Source organism: Hibiscus syriacus, unplaced genomic scaffold (genome assembly GCF_006381635.1).
Source record: "Hibiscus syriacus cultivar Baekdansim isolate YM2019G1 unplaced genomic scaffold, ASM638163v2 tig00110239_pilon, whole genome shotgun sequence".
Taxonomy (NCBI): domain Eukaryota; kingdom Viridiplantae; phylum Streptophyta; class Magnoliopsida; order Malvales; family Malvaceae; genus Hibiscus; species Hibiscus syriacus.
The window spans coordinates 352,020-376,805 of NW_024062641.1; the positions used below are offsets into that span (position 1 = coordinate 352,020).

The following is a 24,786-nucleotide window of genomic DNA, read 5'->3' on the forward strand; positions in this document are numbered from 1 at the left end:
TAATATTCCTCTAATAACTCATCAAATGAATAATCTTCTAAATTGAATGAGTTAGAGGTTACCTGAGAATTTTCCTCACTGGCCATTAAGCACAAGTTTACTACATCTTGTTCCTCTTCATCGGATGATTCGTCATCGCTCCAAGTAGCCACGTGTCCTTTATGCTTCTTCTTTGAAAGACCCTTTTTCTTCAATTGTGGACAATCTTATTTAACATGCCCAAGCTTTTTGCATTCATAGCAAATGATTGGGTCCTTCTCCTTGGACTCATTTTTGAAGCTTTCATTTCGTTGGAATTTTCTTTCTCTATTTGGCTTCATTAATTTTCTGAGTCTTCTGGAAAGCAAAGCCATTTCTTCATCCTTGTTATCGTCAGAGTCACTCTCATCTTTGGTGGATTTGAGAGCAACACCAACATTATTCCTTTTCTCTGTCTCCTTTTTTGTATCGTCCTTCTTCTCTTGATATACCTCATCTTGAATCATCATTTCATGAGTGAGGAGAGAACCAATGAGCTCATCGAGAGTTAAAGAATTTAGGTCTTTAACTTCGATAATTACAATCTTCTTCGATTGCCAAGCTTTTAAAAGAGAATAAATTATCTTCCTCACAAGTTTCTCATTGGAGATTATTTCTCCAAATGCCTTGAGGCTATTGAAAATCACCGAGAATCTATCTGTCATAGCTTTGATATCTTCATCTGGTTTCATCCTGAAATTTTTATAGCTATTAGTAAGAAGACTAATTTTGGTTTCTTTTACCTCGTCGGTTCCTTCATGTGTGACTTGAAGTTTGTCCCATATCTCCTTGGTGGTTGAACAAGATGATATTCTCCTATATTCAACTGGTCCAAGTGCACAGAAAAGAATATGGATAGCTTTTGAGTTGAGCTGAATAATCTCGTCTCTTTTTCACTCCATATTTTTGGATCTGCGGATGGTTCAGAGTATCATCTCATCATCATTTTCCAAGCTCCCATATCACTAGCTTGAATAAAAAACTTCATCCTATTCTTTCAAAAGGCATAGTTAGCTATATTGAAGAAATGAGACTTGTTGACGGGCTGAGAATCAAGAATGAAGTTGAAGTTTGATGTAGAGGTCATTGATGACTTGAATATCGATTGAACTCTTCCCGGATCTTCTCAAGAGGTGGTAAAACCTTCAAATGAGACAAGCTCTGATATCAATTGTTAAGTTAATCGATCGGATGAAATAACCAAGAGGGGGTGAATTGGCAATTAAAATTTTGGTGGAAGCTTTGACAGAAAATTGAAAAGATTTGCACAGTGATTTAGAGTGGTTCGACTTTCTCAACCAAAGTCTACATCCACTATCTTAGCTATCCACACTAAGGATTTTCCACAAATTCACTAATTTGTCTTTCTTTTGAGGATAAAGAGTAACCTTACAACTCCCTCAAGAATTATACCCCAAATTCTTGAGACACTCTCTTCTCAAAAGAGAAAATTACAAACTTTGCAAACTTACAGAAAAATCTCACAAGGTAAGATGTTTACACAATTCATGAACAAAGAAAGAACACTAAAAAATGAATACAATTGGGCAAAAATTGTATTCTTGAAAGTAAAATGAATATTGAATGGATTTTGGCTTGAATTGCTCAAAATTGATGTTTAAGGCTTTCTCTTTTGTTTCTCTTCTCAATTCTTAATCACCAATGGCTTCAAGACTTGTTTAAATACATCTCAGATCAATTCTAGACGTTGGGAATGATCATGGAGTCAATAAAGTCGTTGTGGTGTGAAATCCACTTGAAAAATCTGCTGGGAGCGTATGGGTATTAGTACTCCTTAATAGGGTATCGGTACTACCTGTATAAAATTCAAATATTTCGATCGTTGCAAAACCAACGGTATCGATACTAGCCAGGGGGTATCGATACTGCTATGTAAAGTGGTATCGGTACCGGTCATGGTATCAGTACCCATTTTGCATTCTCTTATCTCTCATAGTAAAAAATAAAGAGCTAGTATCAGTACCATTGGCTATGGTATCAGTACTACTATATATAAGGGTATCGGTACCGTGTAGGGTATCGGTACCCAAATTGCATTTGATGTTTGGGGTATCAATACTGTTAAATACAATATCGATACTACCCTTATGAAATCTCAATTTTGACTCGATTATGGTTCGAAATACTTTGTAAAAGTTGTTTCAAAAATATTTAAAGTATAAATCACAAATTTTCATTTAGTAAGGAGTAAAAATTGATATTTGAATACTTGGAGCAATATTTTTAATGTTCAAATAATAGGATCGAATATAAAATTTGAATCGCATATAAAATCTTAAAATTCATTAATATATTTTTTTGTTATATCGAAATATCAAAATGTTTTCAACGGTTTTTCTATAACCATATATATAATGGAAATCTATTTCTTCATATGTGATATACATATATCATACGTGTTTGTTTTGAAAGGGTTCTGATGTATGATGGGTTGTAGAGATAGAGTTTTCTCTGACTTCTCTCTAGATTCACATCACCATGAAAAAGCTTCCTTTTGGAAATTCCAGGGTGGCATTCATGGTAATGGTTGGTTTATGGTCAAGACTAAATCTATATTAAATGTCGCAAATCAGTCTTCTTTTTTGTTATTCTTTCATTCTTCCCTATCTCTAAGATTTCATCTTGGTTTCTTTCATGGGTTTAGGAAGTCAAATGGTTCTCCGTCCTTTAGCTGTCTCCTAAAGTATGGTTATGGTTGTCTTCTTAGGTCTTCTAGTGGTTATAGGTGTTACAAAGAGTTTAGAGATGTTGAGGACTTTTCAAAACAAAAGAAATATTTATTGTTCTTTGTATGTTCTTACATCGGGTTTTACTGCCATGGGTTTGTTTTTTACGTTGTGGAAAATGTGTCATTCACCTCACTTCTTGTTAAGGTTTACTCCCTCATGGATCAACCTTCTCCCAACCGTGTCTACCAAAAGGTAAGCTTGTCTTCAGTTATAACATCATCTTTTTAGTGGCTTTGTACGATTATCTAGGTGATTACATCCTTGAAAGAGTAGGTGAGAGAGGTGGTGTTACTCAATGGCTCATTAAAATGAGGAAGACGAAGAAGAAGAAAACAAACTTACGAGCTCATAAGACATGTTTTAACATTTTAGAGTTGGAGAAAGAAAGAAAGAGATAAACCATTGGAAAACTATGGAAGGAATCTTATTTCTTCATCTTGAGAGTCTCCTACAAGGGCAAGAAATCAGAACATCTCCCTTACTCCCATCACTGTCATGCTCCAATCACCTTGAGATTAGGAAATGAGAAGCTTTTACCTAATATGCCAAGCAACTGATGGTTGGAAGTTGATCGGAAACGTCCAATTGGTAAGTTTTGTTCATGGGAAACTCTCAATAATAGTGATGGGACAAGGCAATGCACCCCTATAGGAGAAGATACCATGGAAGATTGTAGCCGATTTGACCTTTCCCAAAATGGTGGGCAACCTAGAAGAGCAAGAAGGAAAAAGAAGTTTTTACTTTTTCATCTTCGAGTAAGATGCAAAGCTCAAGGACAATACCCCTTGTCTCATCTATCTTGGGCGGGAAAAGAGGATTGCTCGTGGTCTTGTCTAACTAGGTGTTATCCCATCGGTACAAGGAGCGAGAATGACCTTTCCTTATTTGGGTAGACTATGCGCTCACCGAGAGAAAAGGCAGAGTGTACCTTGTTTTCGTATTTGGTTAAAAGTGGGGACCGAGTTTGTACCTTCCTTGACTTGTCATGGGGGTTGTTGGGGGAAGTAATAGCATAAATGGTAACTTTATGACAAGTTACCTCCAAAAGACCCACAATCGTTTTTGCTTTCCTCTTGAGTCCAAGGTTAGAGTTTCAATATGGTACTATTTTCTTCCTAAACAAGTTAAAGGACATTTGATAAGACATCACCCCAAGAGGTACCATAAGTCTACTATTAGTACAAACATTTTTACTTGGAATTGGACTAATGTCCATCATGATTTTGTTCATTGATTATCACCCCATAGGTTTTGGTTACTACCTTTTTCCTATCTTTCATGGTCATTATCCAACGTTAACTATTTATTATTTTACAATGTACCAGCGATGGAGGTTGTGGAACAGCCCTGTCGATCACCATGAGTATCTTATGTTGAAACTGTCAGGGGCTTAGGAACCCACCTACAGTTCGTGAACTTAGGATGTTAGTCTCTGCAAAAGACCCAATGCTTATTTTTATCTCTGACTCTAGACTCCGCAAGCATAAAGCATAGAGACTTAGGATTAGACTTGGAATGTCAAGTTATTTTATTGTGGAAAAATCAGACTCTTGTACTGGCCTGTTTTTATTATGGAAGGATGATATCAATGTTACCCTTGTTGGTTACTCATATGTGCATATTGATGTTGAAGTCATGTGAAACTATTCACACTTTCGTTTTACTAGGTTCTATGGCAACTGTGTTGGGGAAGGAAAAAAGATAAGTGGGATCTCATTAACCACCTCTCAAGTATCTCTCTCCTTCCATGGATGGGAAGCGATTTTAATGAAATCTTTCACCCTGACCAAAAAATAGAAGGGTGTACAAGATTGAGAGTGGATACGAATGATTTTAAGGACACGCTTCAGAGGGCCGACCTTTGGGATGTCAAGCCCAAATCTGGCTGGTTCACTTGAAGCTCAAGAAAAACCGAGAAGAAACATATTAGGGAAAGAATTGACCGCTTTGTGGCTAGCCAAAGTTGGCTCCAATCTTTTAAGGATTGTATTGTGACCACTGAAGTCTTATGTTACTCTGATCATACGACGGCTATTCTTATGAACCCTTTCAGCATGCATAACCCGAATTCTTATTATCAACATGGAGATTACTTTAAGTTTGACATGTGTTGGGAAAAAGAGGATATTTGCAAGAAGATAGTGGGTGACACTTGGAATGATACGATAGGGCTGACAACTAATAAAATTATGGGAATTGGTTAGAGATTGGACCTGTGGTAGAAAGAGCATCCAATAAAGGCAATATAAGGAAAGAAAGCTTTGATCGCTCATCAAAACTCTAGAGGATGAATGGATCACGGACCACTCAATTGAGAGTCTTCTGAAAGCCAAACAAGAACTGGAAGACTTAATTGACAAAGACGAGACTTATTTGATGCAAAGATCAATAGTTACTTGGCTCAAGAATGGAGATAAGAATACTTCCTTTTTTCATCTCTGGGCTAACAATAGGAAGAACAAGAAAAAAATTGAGGGGTTGGAAGATAACAAAAGTCGATGGGTGGAACATCAGGACGAAGTCTTCAATGTTTCCACTGAGTACTTTACCTCACTCTTCAACTCTTCAAGGTGGAGCCACCTAGCATAATCCTCAACGTCGAGAAGAGATGTGTTTCAATATAAGACAATGCAATCCTTCTGTGGGAGATCAGTGTACTTTCTCTCAAATGAACCTAACCAAAGTTCAAAGTATTGATGGTCTTTCTGGTTTCTTTTATCGTTCTTTTCCGAATATTGTTGGCCCTGATATTATTTCACTCTGCCTTGACTTGTTAAATGGTCTCACTAATTTTGAAAATATCAACAAAACGATCATTGTCCTTATTTCAAAAATCTCTAATACAAGAACCATGAAACATTTTATGCCTATTAGTCTTTGCACGGTTGTCTATAAGATAATGTCTAAAGTGATAGTCAATTGTTTTATTCCTTTTATGTCTAAATGTATTGCGATCAATCAATGTGTATTCGTTCCAAGACGGAGAATCTATGATAACTTCCTTGTTTCTCATGAGCTTATCCACTATCTTAAAGGCTCTAAAAACGGCCCTAATAAAGGGGTCGCTCTCAAATTAGATATGGAGAAAACTTATGATAGGGTTGAATGGAACTTTTGTTTGCGATTATGGAACGATTAGGATTTAATGAACCTTTCATTGCAATCATTAAGAAATACATATACACTGTGTCATTCCAAGTCAGTATCAACGGCCAACTCTCAAATTCCTTCACCTAAGAGAAGGAACTCAGACAAGGAGATCCCTTCTCCTCATAATTATTTCTATTTTGTGCACAGGGATTATCGACATTACTAAACGACCCTCACTACAAAGGGATGATTAAAGGAGTTTTTGCCAACATCAGAGGTTCACGAATCACTCATCTCTTTTATGTTGACGATAGTCTTATCTTCTTCAAAAACTCGATGGATAAAGCCCAAAAGATCAAAAGTATTCTTAGTACTTATGAGACATCATTCAATCAAAAGATTAACTATGACAAGTCGAGTATCTACTTTAGCAAAAAAACGCGACATAAGTACCGTGACAACATTCTTAGGATCTTCGCAGTTGCTGAGAAAGAAAAAACAGGAAACTATCTTGGTTTGCCATTGGTAGTGGGTAAAGGGAAAATCAACACGTTCAATTTTGTGAGAAACGAAACTGCCAAATACATACAGAGTTAGACCAAGAATCTGCTCTCTTTTGGAGGATAAGAGGTTTTCCTCAAGTTAATTGCGCAAGCCCTCCCCACTTATACCATGTCTTGGTATCTACTTCTAGAGGACATCATTGAAGACATCACCTCATAGATTTGCTCTTTTTGGTGGTCATACAAATAAGATAAGAGAGGTTAGGAGATGGTTTCATGGGAAAAATATGTAGAGCCAAGAGGGAATAGGATTAGGCTTCTGTGACCTTAAAATATTCACATTGATCTATTGGGGAACCAGGTCTGGAGGATTCTTCAGGATCCAGACATGTTAATAGGCAAGGTTTTAAAGGCGAAATATTTTCCAAATCATGGTCTTCTTTAGTCCAATCTTGGTAACCGACCTTCCCACGCGTGGGCAATCATATTCAAAGCCAAGAAGACTCTCAAGGAAAGTTTCTTCTAGAGAATAGGTTTCGACGGTCATACAAGGTTTTTTTAGAATGCCTATGGGATTCATCCTAGATCTACTGGTCGAACTCATATGCCAACAATGGTGACACACCTTTTAAATGCTCGGATTTTATGTTTCCTGGGGTACCAAGATGGGATGAACATAAGTTGAGGAGAATCCTCGGACACGGATAAGGTGTTGAGCACTTTGATTGCTCCATCTTGTGAGGACAAACTAATCTGGAGCCACCACTCATCTGGATTGTTTTCAGTAAAATGGGGATATAATTGGTTATTACTCCGAAAAGTGATCCCAATAGATAATGTTGGGATTTATGAAACTCAAATTGACAACCGAAAATTGTCAAGAATGGGTGAATTGGCTTTTAGAGAGTTTAGGGAGTAAGGAGTAAAAGGATAAGAAACATTGCATAGCAATTTATAGTGGTTCAACTTATCAACCAAGTCTACATTCTACTACCTTAGCTTTTCACTAAGGATATTCCAACAAATCCACTAATTTGTTCTTTTTTTTTCAATGATAAAAAGATAACCTTTACAAACTCCCTAACTTTTCAACGGCTTAGCTAGAACCAAAACTCCTTTACAAGGAAAAGAAATGTAAACAATAAAACCTCTAAAAGGTAGGTATTTACAAAATTAAAGCTCACTAAAACACAACTATTTACAAGAGAAACAAAATAAAGAGTGAAAAGATATTCTCTTGTGTTTGATTGCTTGTATAGGTGTTCTTACCATTCTTCAAGTGTCTTGAACTTGTATTTATATGTTAGAATGTGTGTGGCCATTTCTAGCCATTGGGGATGATTTAGAGCCGTTGGGGATAAAACCCCTGCAAAAATAAAAATGCCCAGTATAGGGAGTATCGGTATTCCATTAATGAGTATCGGTACTTCCTTTATAATTTTTAAATCAACTAGCCGTTGGGATTGACCAGTATCGATACTATACATATGGTACGTATACTACTATGTAAAGTAGTATCGATACTCCTTTAAGTATCGGTACCTATTTTGTATTCTATAATTTGAGCAACTGGTAGTATCGATACTACCAAGAAAGTATCAATACTTCTCTTACCTTTGGTATCGGTACCACATGAACAGTATCAGTATTGTTCATATAGTATCAATATTGTAAGAATAGTATCGGTACTACATTCATGGAAAACTGTTTTTGCTCAAATTCTAGTTTTATTGGACTTTGAATTATTTTAGAAAAACATTTGAAAACTTTGAATAAATTCAATTAAAGTCCAAAAACATTTTGCCTTAATTTGTTATATCAAAACATTATAAAACATAGTTCAATAATCTCCCCTTTTTTGATATAACAAAAACATTTGAAAAATCATTTTTGTCAAAATTCCCCTTAATAAAAACTTTTAATGAAAAAGAGACATATTTTGGAAAAGATTAAAGCTCCCCTTTTTTATAGTTGAAATTGAATTTTTCAAACCATACTTCTCCCCTTTTTGTTATATAAAAAATAACTCAACGTTAAAGTTCAAAAATAACAATGGAGAGTAAGTGGTAATTTGACATTAAAATCATTAAAAAAATCTTCCCTCAATAAGTGCATTCCAAACAAAAACTTTGACTTTAAAGAGCATGACACTAAAATATGAATTTCAACAAAGATGAACAAACATGTTAGTAGCACATGAAATTCAATATATCCAAGTCTAAAATACTTTATGCAATACCAATTGTTGAATTTAAGTGCATATGCATAAAGCTATCCAAAAATATTATGCATTTGAAAATTATATATCAATTGTTAGAAAGATATCATTTGCAATAAACCACATGCATAAGCATTTAAATTTAGGTCAAAAATTAAAATTTGTAAAATTAAAGCATTTGAAAAGTTGATATCAATTGTTAGAGAGATATCATTTGCAGTTTAAACCAAATTTGACTAAAATTCATTATGCTGAACTAAAATTATGAAAAATCATTAAAACTTTAAAATGTCCATCATAATACACTTTTCAACATACATGAGATGAAAAACATAAAATTATTTAAAATCAAAACTCATGCATGCTTAAAACAAATGAGCAACCAATTATGCAAGATAATTAAAATAATCTTAGAGGTTACCTATCACATATCAAGTGTGGCTAGAGAATTTGGATATCTTCACTTTCATCACCATTGCTCCTCTACACCTACAAGAGACATTCAATTGGATTTTAGTATCCAAATTGCTTTGGATCCTTGAACGTTAATTTCAATGCCCCTTGTTCCCTTACAAATCCATACTTTTTTGATTTTAAAACATTTTTCTTTCTTTAAAGGACATTCCAAATGACCATGAAAATGGCAATATGAGCATTTTTCCATTTTTAAACATAATGAGTTGTTTTTAGAAATTAATTTTTTTCGTTTGTTAAGCTCTCAAGCTTAACTTTCAAATTAAAATTTGCTTTTTCTAAATCATTGATTTTGACTTTTGAAAGCTCTAAATTATTTTTCAAAGTTTCATTTTGTTTTCAAAACCAAATCATTTTCAACTTTAAGTTTTGAAATTAATTTCTTATATTTGGAATTCATGGTCTCATTTTCCAAATAAACTCATTATAAGCATCTTGTAACTCATCAAAATAATATGAATTTATTTCATTTAAGTTAGAAGATACCTTGGGCTCTTCAAGAGCCATTAAGGACACCGCCTTTGTTGGTTCTTCTTTCTTGTTTCCATGGATCTCTTCGAGCTTATTCCAAAGCTCCTTGGCATTTGAACAAGAAGAAACTCCTTCACAAACATCGCCTTGGCATTTTATTGAGCGTTATTCCGTTTTTGGGCAATTCACTCCTTTTTCTTTGGAGAATAGTAGACGTTCTCGATCATTTCCCATGCATCAAGATAATTGGATTGGATGAAAAGCTTCATTTAATTTCTTCTAATGACGGTATTTGGCTGCATTAAAGAATGGAGACTTGTTGATTGGTTGGGAGTCTTCCATATGAAACTAGCCGAAGGTGGAAGTCATCTTTTTGGTTGCTTCAAAAATGGATAGAGTTTCTTCTAGGATCGTCTCAAGGTGGTTAAACCTTCTAATAAGTCAAGGTTCGATACCAATTGTTGGGATTTATGAAGCTCAAATTGACAACTGAAAACTTCCAAGAATAGGTGAACTAGCTTTTTGAGAGTTTAGGGAGTAAGGAGTAAAAGGATAGCAAAAATTGCACAGTGATTTATAGTGGTTCGACTTATCAACCAAGTCTACATCGACTACCTTAGCTCCTAACTAAGGGTTTTCTAATAAATCCACTAATTTGTTCTTTTTTTTCAAGGATAAAGAGATAACATTTACAAACTCCCTAGCTTTTCAAAGGCTTAACTAGAACCAAAACCCCTTTACAAGGAAAAAATGTAAATAAGAAAACATCTAAAAGGTAGGTGTTTACAAAATTAAAGCTCACTAAAACACAACTATTTACACGAGAGAGAAAATAAAGAGTGAAAAGCTATTTTCTTGTGTTTGATTGCTTGGATAAGTGTTCTTACCTTTATTCAAGTGTCTTGAACTTGTATTTATATGTTTGAATGTGTTTGTGATCGTTTCTAGCCATTGGGGATGATTTGGAGCTGTTGGGGATAAAAACCCTGCAAAATAAAACTGCCAGTACAGGGAGTATCAGTACTCATTTAATGAGTATCAGTACTTTCTTTATAATTTTTAAATCAACTAGTTGTTACTAGTCGTTGGGCTTGACCAATATCGATACTATGCACATTGTATTGATACTACTATGTAAAGTAGTCTCGATACTCCTTTGAGTATCGATACCTATTTTGTATTCTAGAATTTGAGCAAGCTAGCAGTATCGATACTACCAAGAAAGTATCAATACTTCTCTTACCTTTGGTATCGGTACCACATGAACAATATCGGAAACTATTCATATAGTATCGATACTGTAAGAACAGTATCGATACTACATTCGTGAAAAATTGTTTTTGCTTAAATTCTAGTTTGATTGGACTTTGAATTATTTTTGAAAAACATTTGAAAACTTTGAATAAATTCAATTCAAGTCCAAAAACATTTTTGTCTTAATTTGTTATATCAAAACATTATAAAACATGGTTCAATAGATAATGAAAGAATTTGGAATACCCTTACTAAACTGCCAATTCTTCCAAAAATTAAGATCTTTGGGTGGAGAATATACCACAACGTCATCCCAACCAGAGAGAAACTCATCTAAGCCCGTCTTTCTAAAGGAAATAGCCCTTTCTGTAAGGACACTGTCAAAACCTTGCTTCATGTTCTAAAATATTGTCCTAAGGCGAGGAATACTCTGCAAATTTCAGGTCTCAAACACAATATATTCGAGTGGCAAGGAAATACGTGCAAGGATTGGTTGGATTGGGATGCTTTTCAACTGGACCACATAGGGCTAGCCCGTTTGGTTGTGTTTTTTTGGAATATCTGGAATAGGCGCAACAAGTTCATTCATGATGGAGAGGTACAAAAGGACTGAGACGTCGTCATTGTAGCAAAAAATGTCTGCTCAGACTTTTTTAAAGTTACTGAGAGCTGGACACATCAAAAGAATACCTCCTTCCGATCTCGAGTATGGACTAAACCTCCAAGCTCTTTTATTAAGATCAATGTGGATGGAGTATGTAGTACCTCTTGTAACGTTGCAGCCGTTTGAGTTGTCGCAAATGACTTTCACGGTATGGTGGTTGGTAGAATGTATCGACATATCCCTTACCCCTTTACCGTTGAGTTGGCTAAATCCGAGGCTTTTCACAAGGGATCAAACTCGCTATCGAAAATGGTTGGGACAAAGCAATTATAGAAGGTGATGCGATCGCGATCGTTAAAAGGCTCGCTAACTACAAGGAAGATGTGTACACTGTCATATTGTTACTCAACGAAGCTCGAGGATTGCTTGCTTCCAATACTAGGCTTAAAGTTTTCTATGTTAAGCGAGAGGCAAATATGGTAGCTCACAGTCTTTCTCAATGGGCTTTGTCAAATCTTAATCCGTTTTGGTTTTACTATAACGAGCCTGAATGTATTAGGTCGATTGTAATTGATGATGCCATTGGAATCTAATGAATACATTGTTTCAAAAACAATATATATCATACAAAATTGAAGGAAACAACTCAAACTTTAAAATCAATCTACTAATTACTAAAAATTTCAAGTTATTCGAGTTATAAAATACAACTCGATTTGAACTTGAAATTTTCTCGAGTTGAGTCGAATTTATAAAATTACAACTCGAAGTTAATTCGAGTCGAAAAAACCGATTTTTCGATTCGACTCAAGTCGAGTTTTTATCACCCCTAGATGTTATATGATTTTGATCTGTTGTAAACCTTTATATCATCTGTACTATTAATTTTGTAATCAAGTTAGTTCCATGAGTTAATTGATTATTAATATAATTGAAAAAATATTAAAAATTTAAACAGATATAACTTTGTATCTATCTAGATCCATAAAAAATTAAAAATATAATATTTTAAACGATAATCAATGTAAATGTTTTCTATTTATATACTTTTACGTAATATTTAAAATAACTAAAATTATCACTTAAAGCCACACATTAAATTAATTATCACTCTACTTATAATTATTTACTGAACGAATATAATTTTACATTATTTTTTATTTTTATTTATATCATAAATATAATAAATAATAATATCTCTGGTTTTTCTATATTTGAAAAAGAATAACTCAACATAACATGGTGGAATAAAATGTATGTTATACCATATACGCTAGCATATAATTTTTAAAGGAATCTGATAAGTACGAGAAATTAAGGGAAATTTTGAAGTATGGTGGTGAGTATTCCCGCCAGTCACCCGAGTGACCCGGCAATGACGTTAATATTTTTGTGTTATTTATTATAACTTTGGGCCTCTAACGGTCCCTTCAAGGCTCCTCATTTTGATCTTAAGGAGTAAGGACCCCAAAAAAAAAAGGGTTGATATATTTGTGGGCCTCCATAAACCATTAGAATAAAAACACCTCAATAAAATTAACAAATTTATTTTCTTAAAATTTTCAGTAACAAAAGATGACCACGTCATATATTTCTGATTAATTGTATAGGATGTCCCAAAATTATCTCCTACAATTTTAACGGATTCCTTAAATTTGAAATATTTTAATTAAATCATTACAATATCATTCTGTAATTTAGATCTTTTTATTAATTTAGGGTAAATTACAAGTTTAGTACTTAATCTATGAGTTTTGTTCTATTTTATTATCTAAACTTTCAAGGTTTTCAAAATCATACCTAAAGTGTAGTTTTTGTATCATTTTAGTACTCTGTTGTTAAAAGCATTAGTTTTTTATTTCATTTTAGTACCCGTTCAAAATTTAATGTTAAGATTTTGAAAAAAATTAAAAGTTTAGGTATTAAAATGAACCAAAACTAATTGTTTAGGTGCTAAACACGTTAAGTTTTTAACGACAGATACTAAAAAGAAACAAAAACTAAAATTTAGATATGATTTTGAAAAAAATTAAAACTTAAGTATTGAAACGAATCAAAACTGATAGTTTATATATTAAATACGTAGTGTACCCGTTAATATAACCCAAAAATATACAATTAAAAAATTAAAAATAAAAGCTCAGATTGTGGGATGGTAGGAGTGTTAATAAGAGACGCTATGAAGGCCAAAACAGTAATCGTTCATGTTCATATTATAATTAGAATCAGCCGCTATTTTGAAAGCTCGGAACGGATCCAAGACAGAAAGAGAGGGAAAGAACAACGGCCTTGCATTTTAGCGTTGGCATTGCCGTTGTCAATTTCTTCTTCAATTCTCTCTCTCTCTTACGCAAAACGTAATGTTATGTCAGAGAGATAGAGATTAGGTTTTACCTGTTTGCTGAGTTAATCATTCGTTTCTTTCTTTTTTGTTTTTCTCCGATTTCGCGGGATTTGATTCATCCATTTCAGGACCTTTTTTGGGTTCATTCTTAATAAGAAGGGGAGAGGATTTGAAGTTTTGTAAACCCTCATCCCTTCTTTTCATTTTTCATCCTTTTTCTTTACTGGCACATTGTTGATTGATTTGAATAGAGAGTTGAACCGTTTTCGATATTATTCTCTCTTTATGTTTCAATTCTTGAATCGAGGCGCCACTGTAAGAGGATTGTTAGAATCACGTTAATTTCATTTCTATGTTCAAATTTTTGAATTGCTTCTCATTTACCATATTAGTATTGAAGGATGAATGGGACATACAAATATTTGAAATTTGTCCCGAGAGATGGAACTATAGAGAAAAAGGTTTGGAAACGGAGGAATGGCATGATTTCTGATTCTAAAGCTTAGATACGGTGCGTTTAAAGGGAAATTTAGGATGGTTCAGAAAGAAAGAGAAATAGAAGGGTTAGGATAAGATAGAAACGGGAACAATGAGTGAGGAAGCGGAATTAATTCAAGAACAAGGGTAGAGAATTTTGGTTTCCGTTAGAGCAAGGCCATTGAGCAATAAAGAGAGAGCATGGAACGCTACATCTGATTGGGAATGCATTAACAATGACACCATCGTTTTCAAGAACACCTTGCCTGAACGCGCCATGTAACCTGCCGCTTACACATTTGGTAAGCATTTCCCTCATCGTCCATTGTGAATAAGATTTGCTTGTGTTTTAATTATTAAACTGTTACGACCCCAAGACTCGTTGCATCATGTTGTCGATGCATAATTAGGAATTGTCTTGTTTGAGTATTCATAAGTTCATCAATGTTAAACAATTGGTATCTGTTATCTGGAATGTATTCCTGTGTGTTAGGAAGGATATGGGGTCCAAATTCATGGAGATGTATTCAAGGTTAAAGGACAATTTCATATTATGCATACATGACAAGATTCAAAGGGCTAGACCAGACACATGCAGTTCTTTGTTTTTTATTTGGGAATTGAGATTGACTTCTAATCATTGTAATTTTCTCAATTTTTTTTATGAATAGACAGAGTTTTTGACCGTGACTGCCCTAGGAGTCAAGTACATGAGGAAGGAACTAAAGACGTAGCACTTTCAGTACTACATGGCATTAATTGTAAGTAATCTTCTTCTTCAACTACGCCCCCCCAAAAAAATCCCCATTTCCAGGTATCTATTATCATATAATACTGTAAATGTGTTTACTGATTTTTTTTATTTTATTCAGCAAACATTTTTGCATATGGGCAACAAGCAGTGGAAAGACATATACGATGAGGGGGATCAGTGATTATGCAGTAGTGGATATATATGACTACATAGAAAGGGTAATGATAAATTTTGGATAACCTTTTCATACTCTTATGTGGCATGGAAATGACATTTTGATCTGACCAATATCTTAGCATAAAGAAAGAGAAATTTTGGTGAAATTCTCTGCCATGGAGATATATAATGAAGCTGTGAGAGACCTCTTTAGCTCGGATACTACCCCACTCAGACTCCTAGATGATCCAGATGTCAAAAGTTTCCCCTTCTTTATCTTTCTGGTCGTCATTTTGCATGAGTATTAACCTTTCTATAGCGTTGTTTTCACTTCAACAGAGGGGAACCATTGTGGAGAGACTAACTAAGGAAACTGTAACAGACAAGTAACATCTTCAGGAGCTCCTTTTAATCTGTGAAGGTTAAGCGTTTATAAAACGCCATTGGTCCATCTCATTTTCTTTGTTTCACTGGATGACATTTTATTTACATTTTGGCATATTTTTTAACAGCTCAAAGGCAGATAGGAGATACCACTTTGAATGAATCTAGCTCGAGATCACATCAGATTTTGCTGCTGGTAAGCATCCCAACTTGAATAACTTGCACTATCTATGTTGTGCCAGTCTTATAGTTGTATTCAATGATGTTATTTGCAGACATCTGAAAGTTATGCTCATGAATATGCTGGAGCCAAAAATTCAAGCGTTCTAGCAGCTTCCGTGGTATAATATTGTTAACTTCTTAAAGAAAAAAACACTTGTCTTGTTTCATATGGGAATCAATGAAATGAGACACAAGCAAAATATTATTCAATTTAAAATCGTAAGTAGTAAGTTGGATGACAAGAAAAGTCAAAATGGGGTTTCTTATGCATAATTTTGTTGATTTAGCTGGAAGCGAGCGTGCCTCTCAGACCTTATCTGTTGGTGAAAGATTGAAAGAAGGCTGACATATAAATCGAGTTTATTAACTCTGTTGGAAGTAAAACACTCACACAAACAACTTTTATTGAAACTCAAACAAATATTACAAGAGCACTCTCACACAAAAACAAGATACTAAAACTCACTCTTTATAAGACTGCTTCTTCACTCACTTAGAAGCTCTTAATTTTTCTTGATGCTTAAACTAAAATGGGGAGGGGTATTTATACTACTTAAGAACAATCCTATACCACACAAATAAACTAATTTAAACCATTTAAAAATGAGACATGTCTAACTCTCACCTAACTAAATTGATGTAAGCAATGACATCTTCACCTAATTGATGTAAGCAATGACATCAACTTAGTTTGAGTTTGGGTTTAGGCTCCCAAAATGGATCAAGTTTATGATCCAACACCCCCCTTAAACTTGATCTTGTGACCCTTAGTAAGTTTCTTAATTTTATGAAGTCTTCGCTTGTCAGTGGCTTGGTAAAAATATCGGCAACTTGATCTTGTGACTTCATGTATTCAACTTCCACATCGTTTCTTACAACACACTCCCTTATATAGTGGTAGCAAATATAGATGTGCTTGCTTCGATCTTGGAATACTGGATTCTTTGCTAAGGCAGTGGCTGACTTGTTGTCGACATACCCCTTGGTAGGCTCTTCTTGTATCAAATCTATCACCTTCAATATATTTCTAAGCCAAATTGCATGACAAACGCATGAGGTAGCATCAACATATTCCTCTTCACAAGTGGACAATGTGACAATCGGTTGTTTCTTTGACATCCATGTGAAAGCAGTATCTCCCATGAAAAATACGAATCCAGTAGTCCTTCTTCGATTATCTATGTCTCCACCCCAATCACTGTCGCTATATCCAACAAGCTTGTAATCATTAGAAACTGAATAGAACAAGCCAAAGTCAATTGTACCTTTCAGATAGCGAAAAATTCTGTTTGTGGCTTTAAAATGGGTGATTGTTGGAGATTCCATGTAGCGACTAACCAATCCAACTACGTGAAGAATATCGAGCCTCGTGCAAGTTAGATAGTGTAGAATTCCCACCAAACTTTAGAAGAATGTTGGATCTATACTTTCGCCTTCTTCATGTTTGGATAACTTGATCCCGTATTCTGTCGGTGTGCTTATTGGCTTACAGTTCTCCATCTTGAACTTCTTCAGGATCTCCTTTGTATAACTTTCCTGTGAAATGAAAATTTCATCCTTTTTTGCTTAACTTCAATGCCAAGGTAGTACGCCATGAGTCTCATGTCTATCATCTCGAATTCTTTCATCATCACATCCTTGAATTCATTAAACATGTTTGGGTTGCTTCCGATGAAAATCAAATCATCCACGTAGAGGCACACGATCAAAATATCTCCATCTTTGATCTTGATATATAGAGTATGCTCGTAGGGACATTTGTTGAAGCCATTCTCTTAGAAGTACTTGTCGATTCGACTATTTCATGCCCTTGGTGCTTGTTTTGGCCCGTAAAGAGCCTTCTTCAACTTCAACATCTTGTCTTTGTTCCCTTTGACTTAATAGCTTGATGATTGCTGAATGTAAACTTCCTTTTCAAGAACTCCATTTAGGAAGGCATACTTTACATCTATTTGATGTATCTTCCACTTGTTTTGAGCTGCCAAAGAAATGATTAGTCTGATAGTCTCCAATCGAGCAACAGGAGCAAATACCTCATCATAGTCAATTTCAGCCTTTTGACTATAACCTTTAGCAACTAGCCTCGCTTTGTGCCTTTCAATCTCTCCTTTGGCGTTTTGCTTTGTTTTGTACACCCATTTAACACCTATCGCCTTATGTCCCTTGGGAAGTGAGGTAAGTTCCCATGTGTCATTCTTCTCGATGGCCTTGATTTCTTCGTCCATCACATTTCTCCATTTATTTTCTTGAGTTGCTTCTTGAAAGCTCATTGGTTCACAATCAACAAACAGACAAAATAATGTAAGATTATCTTGTCGTTCAGTTACCTCATAAAGATCTCTAAGGCGTCTTGTATGTTGCACAACTCTTTCACTTTCACTCCCACTTGACAATGTCGAAGGTGATGAGTCTCCTTGAGTGGTTGATGTTGGTGAAGTGAGTGGAGTTTCAAGTTCTTGTTGAAGATCACCTAGTTGTTACCTCATTGTCTGCTCATCTTCTTCAAACTGAGGAAAGAAATTAAAGTCATTTGCATGAAAGTTAAAATCTCATTCTCATTCTTTGTTGAAGACCACATCTTGACTAATCACAATCTTCTTATCTGGATTGTACAGCTTGTAGCCCTTCGAATTTGCATCATAGCCGATGAAGATAAAACTCTCACTTTTATCATCAAGCTTTGTTCTTCTCTCATCTGGTACATGAACATGGGTTATACTTCCAAAGATTCTCAAGTGGGAAATGCCAGGCTTTCTTACACTCCATGCCTTTTGCGGTGTCTTTCCCCAACACTTCTTGTTAGAGATCGGTTTGTCAAGTAGACTGCATACGCTACTGCTTCTGCCCAAAATTCCATGGGTAGTTTATTGCTTTTGAGCATGCTTCGTGCCATGTAGAGGATTGTTCTATTCTTTCTTTCTACAACATCATTTTGCTGGGGGCTCTGGGAACTATCATTGGTCGACGAATTCCAATTGCTTCACAGAACTCTTGAAACTCCCTGGAAGTAAATTCTTCACCTCGATCGGATCTCATGCTTTGATCTTTCTACCGCTTTCTCTCTCCACTACTCTTTGAACTTCTTGAAGACTTCAAAAACTTCTGATTTCTATTTCAAGAAATATACCCAGGTTTTTCTTGAAAAATCATCAATGAAGAGAATAAAATATTTACTGTTACGAGAGAGCTTGGCTTGATCGGTCCACACACATCGGTATGGATGAGCTCAAATGGCTTTTTGGCTCTTGTCTCTGACTCTTTTGGAAAGCTTTTCCTGAATTGTTTCCCGACTAGACATCCTTCACAAAGCTGGTCAGGATGGTTGATGCGAGGTAGTCCCTTCACCATCTCCTTTTTAGATAGTAGCTTTAGACCTCTAAAATTGAGATGCCCAAATCAAAGATGCCAAAGCCATGATGCATCTTTGTAGCAAGCTTTCAGGCACTTTGCAACATCATTTTGTATGTTGATCAAGAACATTCTATTCTTTGACATTGGCACTTTAGCAATGAAGTTATTCTTATCATCTTTTATAAAAAGATTATAATTATTCATATGAATATCATAACCTTTCTCTACCAGTTGCCCTAAACCTAAGATGTTACTTTTCATATTGGGCAAATAGTAGGCATTTGAAATAAATTGATGTCTCCCATCTTTCAAACGGATAAGGATGTTACCTCTCCCTTTCACTGCTATTGTGGAATTATCTCCAAACGAAACATTTCCGCTTACTGACTCGTCTAGGTCCACGAACATATCTTTTCTTCCACATATGTGATTGCTTGCACCACTGTCAAGATATTAGGAATTTGCTTGGCCACCGTTAGTTTCCTTTCGTGCTAGAAGAAGAGTTCCTTTGCCATCTTTCTTTTCCTCCACGTAATTGGTCTTCTCCTCAATTTTGTTATTAGGAGCTCTACATTATGAAGCATAATGCTCAAACTTCTGACAATTATAACATCGAACTTGAGATTTGTCATACTTTGAGTTCGTATCGATTCTTCCACGGCCTCGTGTTGAACTTTCTCCTTTCTCATAGTTGTTGTTGGAATTGTTATTGTTGTAATTCTAGCCTCGTCCACGATCGCGACTTCCACCTCGTCCATGGCTTTTACCTCTGCCTAGGCCACGTTGGTTTCTATCATTGCGTTGGCTTTCATGCATATCCTTGAGTTGCAGCTTGAGGAGTTGCTCAATAAACCCATGTTTCTTCTTATGCTTCTCTTCGTATACTTCTCTTCGTATGCTTGCAATGATCCTTTAAGTTGCTCGATCGTCATTTCTTCCAAGTCTTTAGTTTCTTCAATCGTGGCGATGTGCTCAAATTTGGGATCCAACGAATGAAGTATCTTCTCTATTATCCTCACATCTTCTAACTTTTCACCGTTCTTTTTAATTGATTAAAAACAACTACTACTCTTGAGAAATAATCTAAAATAGACTCAGATGCTTTCATGTGTAAGGATTCGAATTCACCTCTTAATGTTTGGAGATGAACCCTTCTTCACTTGCTCGGATCCTTTGTAAGAGGTTTGCAGCTTCTCCCACGCTTCCTTGCTAGAGCTTGCACTCGAAATATTTTCAAAACCATCATCATCTAATCTAGATAGATGAGGTAGAGAGCCTTCTTGTCTCTCTTTCTTGAATCCTTCAAAGTTATCTTTTGATCTGGTGTAAGAGTAGCAAAAGCAACATCATCTGCAAGGTCGTTATAGCCTTTCTCTATGATATCCCACACATCTTGTGATCCAAGAAGTGCTTTCATTTTGATACTCCAATTGTCACAGTTGCTGTTGTTGAGTGTCGAGACTTAGAATTGTGCCATACCATTTTCCATATCTCTCAATATAATGAGAATTTGCAAAATCCAATTGCACGGATGAATCCGGAACACCGAAAAACCTTGGGAGGGACTTGGACAACTCGGTCAAGGGGCTCCAACTCGGTTGACTCGGCTCAACTCGGTGAATTAACTTGATTTTTTTGCAGCAGTCTTCCGGTGGTGCGTCAGAACTCAGATTGTGAAGATTATGGCGGCGACGGATTCCTCTCGTCGAAACTTTCGATCTTTCCAACTCGTTCTGATGCCACTTTGTTGGAAATAAAACACTCACACAAACAACTTTTATTGAAACTCAAACCAATATTACAAGAACACTCTCACTCAAAAACAAGATACTACAACTCACTCTTTATAAGACTTTGCTTCTTCACTCACTTAGAAGCTCTTGATTTTTCTTGATGCTTAAACTAAAATGGGTAGAGGTATTTATGCTCTTAATAACAATTCTACACCACACAAATAAACTAATTTAAACCATTAAAAAATGAGACATGTCTAACTCTCACCTAACTAAATTTATGTAAGTAATGATATCTTCACCTAATTGATATAAGCAATGACATCAACTTAGTTTGGGTTTAGTTTTAGGCTCTCATAATGGATCAAGTTTATGATCCAACAAACTCTTGGAACTGTGGTTTTGCAAACTAAGGTTGAATAACTTTGTTTTTTTTTTCCAATTTTTTTAAACAAATATTATCCGTATCCTTAATATATTTTGCAGCAAAGGAAGAAATAGTCATGTACCTTACAGAGACTCTAAGCTAACACGCATACTCCAGAATGCCTTAGGAGGCAATGCCAGAACAGCCATCATTTGCACTATGAGTCCTGACCGTACTCATGTTGAACAATGGAGAAACACTCTCGTTTGCAAGCTGTGCTCAAAAGGTAACAACCAATGCACAAGTGAATTTAGTCATGTCAGATAAAGCATTGGTAAAGCAATTGCAAAGAGAATTGGCTAGACTGGAGAACGAAATGAAATGCTTGGGCGCATCATCCCTCAAACTTGATATGGCTAGTTTGTTGAGAGAGAAAGAGCAAATCATTGAGCAGGTGACTATACGACTTCTTTAGTTTCCATTAATTTAAATATCAGTATAAACCCTGGCTTTCTGTAGTTTTCACTAGATTTGTTGTATAGATTCTACAAGTGATTTTGAGAACGTGTATGCTTAACTGCTGTTATCCAAAAGAGAAATAAAAAGGACTTAAGAAAATAAGATAAAGCAAGTTGCAGGATGCCCTCAGTTAAACGATTTACGCATGTTAACCTTGCTTTTTCTGTTTTGAGAATTTACAGATGACCAAAGAGATAGAAGAATTACTCGACAACGTGATCTTGCTCAATCGCGAGTTGAGAATTTGCTACTATCAGTTAGAGAAGTTCAAATGCTAACGAGTGCAGAATATTCATCATCAAATTCATTTAAAGTGCTCAATGCTTCTACTGTTGATTACAGCAAGCATAGGTATACTGTTTCACCAAATGTGCGCATGACCAACAACCAATATCTGATTCCTCTAGAGAGCTATGAAGAGGAATACCATCCCGACGGCATCACTCCATTATTGGCTGGACCTGATACAAGCAACGGCTTCAATGAGGTTGCTCTAAAAATGGGTGAAGAGTTAGAAGATGACCGCAAGGAAGTTCGATGCATTGAATTCGAGGACTCGAACATTAAGATGAATGAAAAAGCAGATGTCTCCTCTTTGATTTCTGGGAAAAATGAAGGAGAATTATCAATTGGTTCGGAGGACAGGAAGGGAAACCAGCCATGGAGGAGTTCATTATCAAGGAAATAGAAGCTGATCATTTATCAGCTATTCCTGAGAAAGAGGAAGAAAAGGTATCCCTCGGTGCTCCTGAGGGTATTGAAGGAAAATTAGTCGTGACTAAGCCCATGAAAGAAGAATATGTAGTATCATCCCCCCAAAAGGAAGGTTTGAGATCAGGTCATGTTTATAAAGATGAAACTATCGAGGCGTTGAAACAAAAATTACAGGAGCTGCAGAAGACCATCAAATGTCTAGTCACTGTAGGGGATTCGCCTTCTGCATTAGATAAAAGTAGAACTAGCTCTGGTGGCACGGCAATGAGCAGAAGCAGAAGCTGCAGGGCGATTATAACAACTGTGCCATCTTAACCTAACTTTGAGAACCCACAACATAATGAAAGCATACCTCCTTCCACAACAGTTGAAAAGGGCTTCCTTCAAAAAGCAAAAAGCCCTTTCCCGTAAGCTTTCTGAACTGAAAGGTGACAACAGAAATGTAGAGATGTCCAGGAGTCGTTCTCAAAATTCATTTACCTGTGCCACTGATCTTTCTGAAGGTGGCAGCGAGACAAAAATGCAAGTAGAAACAGAAATCGATAAGAAATTGGTGATGAACCTCATTCCTTTCTTCATTCTTCTTATTTTTTTACATGAAATACATCTTTTATATGACTCAGGTTCCCAGAAGACCTAGTATGATCCATTTTTACATATTTATAGCTCATCCCAGATGATTATTGGATACTAGCATCTGTCCTTTTTGTCTGTTTGAATGATAAACGGATGATAGGCACCTGAAACCAAGGATAAGACCGAGAATTCCGCAGAAAGCAACGATTCCGTGACACTGCACTCTAGTTGACCCGTTGAATTCGAGAATTTGCAGAGAAAGATAATCGAACTATGGGATGCATGCAATGTACCTTTAATCCATAGAACATATTTCATCATGCTTTTCAAAGGCGACCCTTCTGATTCCATTTATATGGAGGTAGTGTTCAGAAGATTGTCTTTTCTAAAGAACTCAATGCCATTGGGAAGCAATGGTTCCAAAGATTATCCAATTAACACTGCAGCTTCAAGGTGAATTTTAGATTTTTTTAGTTGGAACAGTACAACGCACATTTAACTCTAGAATTCCTCTCAAGAAACAAATGATCAATTCGAACCCAACTTTGATTCAATCCGATTTAATTATAAAATGTTAACATGTCCGGTCCAAACCGAAATTGATTTGTTTCTAAAATGACTCAGATAAATCACCTCGAAAAGAATAGAACATAAAATGAATACAACTTAAATGAATAGAGCTTGTAATAACCAAACCTAAAAACTATAACCATAAATAAAAATAAAAAATGGTTTAAATATGAAATGATTTTAACCTCAAACTTGAATTAAAGGTAATTTATATTTGAAATGACTCGAAAATGGAATGAATTGAACTCGAAAAAATTTAAATCCAAAATTGATTAAAATTTGAAAGTAGCCTAAATTTTAAAACGTGAACAACTTAGAAACAAGGAAGCTTTTGAGCCGATTGAATTGAAGCGAATTTGTTCTGTGGTGGCAGTGTGAAGGATTTGGGTCGTGAAAGGAAAATGTTGTGCAAGCAAATACAAAAGATGTTCTCTAAAAAACAGAAAGAGGAACTGTACAAGAAGTGGGGAATCGAGTTGAACTCAAAGCAGAGGAGCTTACAACTATCGCAACGTATATGGACAAAGACGCAGGGCATGGGGCATGTGAAAGAGAGTGCAGCACTAGTGGCGAAGTTGCTAGGGTTCGCAGAACCGGGTCAAGCACCCAAGGAGGTAGTCGGACTCAGCATCTTGCCCAGATCTGTTGCCCGAAAATCCAGAGACTGGAAGAACGTACTTCCTCCTTTGCTATAGAAGGTAGAGAGCAGCACAACACAATCTAGGTGATGAAATCTTCACATTTCTTTCTAACTCATAATATAAAATCGCAAGTTGCATGTAAAGTTGATCAGGATTTTAGTAATAGATTCAATATATATATATATATATACACTATTATTTTCCTTATTATTGTATTTGAAGTGCCGACTCCAAGCATAAAACAATGGAATGAAGGGATTTGGTTTGCTTAATACATGATGAACATTACATTCTTCAAGAGTTGCTTCAACTACAATACGATGTACGAGTATTGAATAACATTGTGGATGGGGCAATTTTAGTAGGCCATATTCGTATAACAAACCAAGATGAGCAGTCTCAGCTGCATGATCAGTCCCCTCATCATGCAACAATGATAATACAACAATCAACTGTTTCCAGAAAAGCTATCTACTACCTATGTTAAGCTGAATCTACACTTTGAAAAAATATCAAATTTGTGGTTTCAGTCACTCTTGTGTTCGAATTTGGAATTTGGTTCATGTGCTTAATTTAGCATAATTGAATTTTTAAAT

General features: G+C 35.5%; 1 pseudogene; it reads left to right on the forward strand.

The window, feature by feature from the left end:
* Positions 1-15,097: 15,097 nt before the first annotated feature.
* Positions 15,098-24,244, forward strand: LOC120114639 (annotated as a pseudogene).
* The last annotated feature ends 542 nt before the right edge of the window (positions 24,245-24,786 follow it).